The sequence below is a fragment of the Pteropus vampyrus genome, unplaced genomic scaffold (assembly GCF_000151845.1).
Source record: "Pteropus vampyrus isolate Shadow unplaced genomic scaffold, Pvam_2.0 Scaffold183, whole genome shotgun sequence".
Classification (NCBI taxonomy): domain Eukaryota; kingdom Metazoa; phylum Chordata; class Mammalia; order Chiroptera; family Pteropodidae; genus Pteropus; species Pteropus vampyrus.
Window position 1 is genome coordinate 1,235,240 of NW_011888964.1, and position 5,719 is coordinate 1,240,958.

Genomic DNA, 5,719 nt, shown 5'->3' on the forward strand with positions numbered 1-5,719 from the left:
GCCATCTCATTCACATAGCAAAAGACCTTGATGTGCTCATCACCTTGGAAAGGCCAGAAGTTTTAGGAGCTCCATGCCAGAAACAGAATATATGAAGACCAAATATATATTTCCTATTGTAAATCACAACGTTACACCTGGCAACAACTGGGCGGACAGGGCTGCAGCCGCCTCCTGAGTTGGAGGTGGCTCTCGGTCTCTACCACCTGGCCCCTCCTTGGTCCTTCCAACACAGAAGCTGGAGTCAGCCATCAGTAACCTCTGAGTTTGCATGGCTGTTGTTCACACTTCTATATACCCGCCTAAACCCGCCAGGCCTCTGAAGGTCTGGGGGTCAGTGGTCTTTGTTCTAGATGCCCCAAGACCTTTCTGCGTTGTACCAGCGTGTCCCCTGGCCGGCCCCACCTCGTGTCAGGCATGGGGATGGGCACTTTGTGAGCATCTCAGGGGCAGCATTCTCACATTCTTCATTAAAGTGCTGACCGGCTCAGTATGGAGCAGGCGGGGGCAGGGGCTATGCGGGGTGGGGAGTCGGGGGGAGGTTGGACCACCTCTTCTGGCTAATTGGATGCCTTGTGGTTGGAACAACACCGAAATGATTTTTTCTTACTGTTCGACTGCCCCGGGAGTTCTTATGTGATGTGCTTTTTAAGTACACATCTTGACACTTTATCTAAAAGAGTTCAGGACAGTTTCATTTATTTCCTCAAATCATTCAAATGCCCGGGCTGGACATTTGCAGACACATGGTCACAGCCAGTCTCTTGTATGAGGATGCCCAGGGTTTAGCCTTATTACCTGCCGCAGGTGACCCTTTGAGGCCGACTCTCACTCAAAGATCTACGATTGTACAGCGAGAAATAAAAGTTCAAATTGTATTTTCTAGGGCCCTTTTGGTGCCACGTGACAGAATCGCAATTTGAAATAGATCAAGCACAAGAGAAAATTTATTGGAAGGAGTTTTGCTTATATCTTATGGTAACTACTTCGGGGGACATCGGGTTGTAAGATATAGTCCACGATTCCAGGGGCGCAGGCTGTTTCCCAGGGGTAAGGGGGGCCCATGAGAAGGAAACTTGCATTCGATTTTTGTGTGGAAGGCACGTGGGAGTCGCAGCCAGGAAGGCCTCGCTTGGTCGAGCGCTGGCTCAGCGAGCAGAGTCAACATCCCGGTCACCTCATTTTTAAAGTGGGGGCACCTTCCTTCCTCGCAGGATTGTTTTCAGAACTGGCACAATGAATACACAATGTCTACCATGTTTCTGGCACATCGTAGGAGCTTAGTCATGGCAGTTATGGTCATTATTCTAACAGCCGGGAGGTGGTTCTGGAGTTGCTGAGACTCCTGTGGTCTGGGGTGTGTGGAGGTTTCAGGAAGGATCGGGCTTCGGCACCCTCGGAGGCTGGGGAGGGTGGAAGTGCGCTGTCAGCGGGGTGGCGTGCGGGCATCTCACGGTGGGGTGGGGTGAGGGGTGCCCAGGGTGTACACGGGGGAGGCAGAAGTAAGCACTGCATGTTCAGCGAGCAGGGTTCACACAGGGGCACCGGTTAGAACAACACTCGGCCCTTGTGACAGCTGGTTAGAACTGCCCTGTAATCCTCTCTGAAATGCCTGCCACCCTGCCAAGTGGAAATTGGCATTCTTTGCCCTGGCCGGGGACGCTTTTCCCCTTGCCTGCCTACATGTGGGCCTGGGCGGTGGAGCCAGTGAACCGTCCTCGTTCTCTGCCAAGTATCCAATTAAGAGATTGCATACCTGGCGTTTCTGTGGAGCTGCCTTCGGAGTGCGTCCCGGAAGTGGGTCAGCCAGGCTCGAGCGGGGCAATGTCCAGTGACCATGAAGCGGCAGGGCTGGGGACCCTCTGATTTGGGCTGGCTGCTCCCCGGGCTTCTGTCCCCCTCAGTGTGCAGACACGTGAGAGAAGAATGTATTCACCCTGGCCCCCACTTGTTCCTTGGAGCCCGGCAAAGCCCTCCGGTATCTACCAATGTCACCTCTGACATTTCCCCAAAGCTGGAGCTCTTTCCCAGCGGGCGGTTGCAGCTCCCGTTTGCAAACCTCCAGTGCAGGGGATGCCCTTTCTCCTCCTGAAAGCTTTAGCAGTTTGCAAGCTTTTCCTTACATTGAATTCTGTACCAACACTTCTCGTTGTATTGTACTTATTTTTATTTCATTTTTATTTATCACAGTTACAAGCGCGGAGGAACATTATCTTAATAGCTCTTAATAGAGTCTAAAATCTAGGAAGGGAGATGTGTAAACAATCAATGTATAGAGAGAACCGAGAGGGGATGGGAGTGGGGGAAGTCCTGGCCAAGAATAGAGCCGAGCCCGTCTGCAGGTTCCAGACTGGACGCCTGTCCTCAGGGGTCCCTTTGAAGCAAGGCCAAGAGGGAAAAAGACACTCGGGTCTTAACGACAGGAGGGCAGGCCTGCTGAAGGTGGCTTTTCTTAGGTTTTCTCCTCATTACAACCTCTTGATTTTTACTCCGGAGCTGAAGAACAAGTGTCTCCCTTCCCCCCAATACATGGCAGCTGTTCCTTTTCTTCCACGGGCTGAATAAGGTAAGATACAGTCCCTGCCCACAAGGAGGTCACAGTCTCACAGGGAAGAAAGACCTGGAAAGAAAAGAATGCTGAGTACTATACCCTGGGAGGGGGTGTGTGTAGGGTGCTAAGAGAAGGGAAATGAGGGGGCCCTAATCCACTCCGAGGGGCCCTGTCTTCCCCACCCCACCCCCTCAGGCCACGTCCCAAACTGTGCGGACAGGGTCGGTGGTCATTTTTATCTCTGCCGTTTGTAGCTGCTGTCTGTCGATCAGCAGTACTTCACTGAACACTCGCCACGCTGGCTTGTGTGCTCAGTGCTCTTCAGAGAGTATTTCAGCTGACAACTCCTTGAGGAAAGGGGCTCTGAGTCTCCCTTCGTGACTGAAGAGGCCCAGGAAAGAGCTGCAAAGTCACCTGCCCCAGGTGCACAGCTGGAAAGTGGGGGAGGGGGAGACAGAACTTGAATCCTAGCCTCCTGACAGCAGCGCCTCTGCTGCCGCCCCCCAAACCACGTGAACCCCACCCCCAAACCACGTGAACTCTGTACTCCAGGGGCCACGGCAACTCTTTTCCAAGCAATGGGGGTGGGAGGGGGGTTACTCAGGAGACGAGACTAGAGAAACAGACAGAAGGACGGGAGTAAGTGGTGGAAAGCCTTACAGCTGGTGGCTTGCGTTTGAGTCACGCTGTAGGCATCGGAGAGGCACTGCCGTGTCCTGAGAGCAGCAACGTGAGATCTGGGCTTGAGGACTCTGCTTCTGGAGGTGGTGTGGGGGAGTCGCCTGCGTGGGGGACAGGGGAGGCTGCCGGGTCTGCCCCAGGCACGAGCACGCTCTTAATGATGGCGTCGGATGGTCAGGTCACCCCTGTGCTTTTCCATTTCGACTGTCCACTTAATTACCAGGGGAGCTTAATTACCACGGGAGCTTTAACACAGAGCGCTCTCAGCACCTGCGGTCCCCTGCCAGCCCCATCAGCTTCCTCGGGGACCTGTTTAGAAATGCAGACGCTGGAGCCCCACCCACGGAATCAGAAACTCGGGGGGCGGGTCCCAGCGATTTCTATTTTAACGCACCCTGGAAGTGACAGACGTGAGAGCTCCGGCGTGAGAACCACTGGATTAACATTTGGGCATCTTCTCGGACCTGGACGTTGGGTCATATGGTTCGCCCCCCACCTACCACGTGAAGGTCAAACACAGTTTAAAAAGCGCCTTTGCCCTTTTCTCCTCTGGTCCTCGTTCCCATCCAGTGAAGCTGGGGCCCAGGCCGCACCTGCACAGCCCCTCGAGTAGTGGAACCAGAACTACTCCGGGTCCCTGGCCACCGGGGCGCTGCTTGTCCTTCCAAATCAGGATTCCCACCTCGGCTTGTAAAGTGGGGGTTATTACGCACTCTGTTACGAGCATTATAAAACCTGCGCTTGAAAGAATACATTCCTTGGAAATAAGGCAAGAACGAGAATTTGTAAGTCCCCGCGATAAGTTCCTGAGGAAGGAGAAATCTCGATAAAATAGGATTATTATATGAGGCTTACAGTACTGAAGGGGATTACTGTGAACATGATGTTTCCTGTTTATTTCCTGCTTTTGTCTACACGACATGCTCTTGGTTGTATGTTTTCCAGCAAGTATTTAAGTTGTGCATTTTTCTGTATGTCTTGAAGCACATAAAGAAAATGTGTGTTTATCCGCACTATCAGGGAACAGAGTTTCTCCTTACCTGAGTATTCCGTTGGAATGACTGTAATCTTTACACTGATTAACTATTTGAAAACAGAACAATGTGGCAAACAGATATAGTATCAACAAGGTCCCAGGCATGTTCTAAGTGCTTTATGCATATTAACTTACATAATTGACACAACAATCCTAAGGTAGTATTATCCGTTTTTTATTGACGTGATTAAGGCCCAGGGAGGGTAAGTAACACGTCCAGGGTCACACAGCTGGTAAGGACTGTGGCGGGGACTTGAACCCATGCTATCTGGCTCCAGAGTGCTCGCTCTTATGCAGTACGCTGACCCCATTTCTAGGCTCACTCCTTTTCTGAGTCTGCGGTTGTAGAGCATCCAGCCGTGGTGGCGCCAAGCCGCTGTGGCAGTGCTGCCAGCATTGGTCAGGCCGCTGGTTGGGGCTGGGAAAGCGCGTTGGAATAAATGCATTAATGCCCCAGTTGTTCACGTGTCCCACCTGCCGGAAAGCCCTGCCACGCGGGCTCTGTGCTGGGCTATGTGACTTGCTGTGTTGGATCCCTATGTTGCATAAGAAATTACTACAACCTCAGTAACCTAAAATGACATACGTTTATCATCTTACAGTTTCTGCGGGTCAAGAACCTGGGCATGGCTTAGATAGGCCCTTTGCTTAGGGTCTCACAAGGCTGGAACCAAGGTGTCGGCTGGGCTGTCTTCCTTTCTGTGGCTCAGATTCCTCTTCCACGCTCGTCAGGTTATTGGCAGAATTCAGCTCCTTGCACTTGTAGGACTGAAGTCCCTGTTTCTTGCTGGCTGTAAATTGGGGGCCACTCTCAGCTTGTAGGGGTCATTCATGTTTCCTTGCCATGTGGCCCTCTTATAATGTGACAGCTCGCTTCTGCAGGGCCAGAAAGGGAAACTCTCGTTCCAGTCTGCTAAGATATAGTCTTACGAAACATAATGAAATCATGAGTGACATTTCACCTGTGCCAAATTCTACTGGCCGGAAACGAGGGGCATTTTCCATCTGAATCCAAGAGCAGTGGGTTTATACAAAGGTTAGAGTCACGGGGGCTCACTTTAGAATTCTGCCCACTGCATCGTTGTGGCCAATGGGACAAGGCAGAGGCTTGGAAACGTGCTTGCACGTTTCCGCTGGGCCCCTGGCATTACTCTGAGGCCACGCCTGGGATAACTGGAGGGGAGTGAGAGACGCGTGGAGAAGAGCTGAGTCATCCCAGCTTAGACCTCAACTCCAAACACGTGACCAGCACGGCCCAGATCAGTAGAGTTGCCTCTCCTGCAGCTGACTGTAGGTACGTGAGTGAGCCCAGTCAAGACCAGAGCTGCCAGCTGGCCCATCAATCCATGAGTGATAGTGAGTGGTTGTTGTTTTAAGCTGCTGGGTTTAGGTGATTTGTCATGTAGCACTGCTGTGTCGATAGATAACCTGTACAGACTTACCATTTATTG

The 5,719-nt window shown here is 52.0% G+C and overlaps 1 long non-coding RNA gene across 1 annotated transcript in view; it reads left to right on the forward strand.

Annotated features, from left to right (window-relative positions):
- LOC111746315 overlaps positions 1–5,719 on the forward strand; it is a 22,920-nt gene that overhangs the window by 11,668 nt on the left and 5,533 nt on the right. The window lies entirely within an intron of this gene.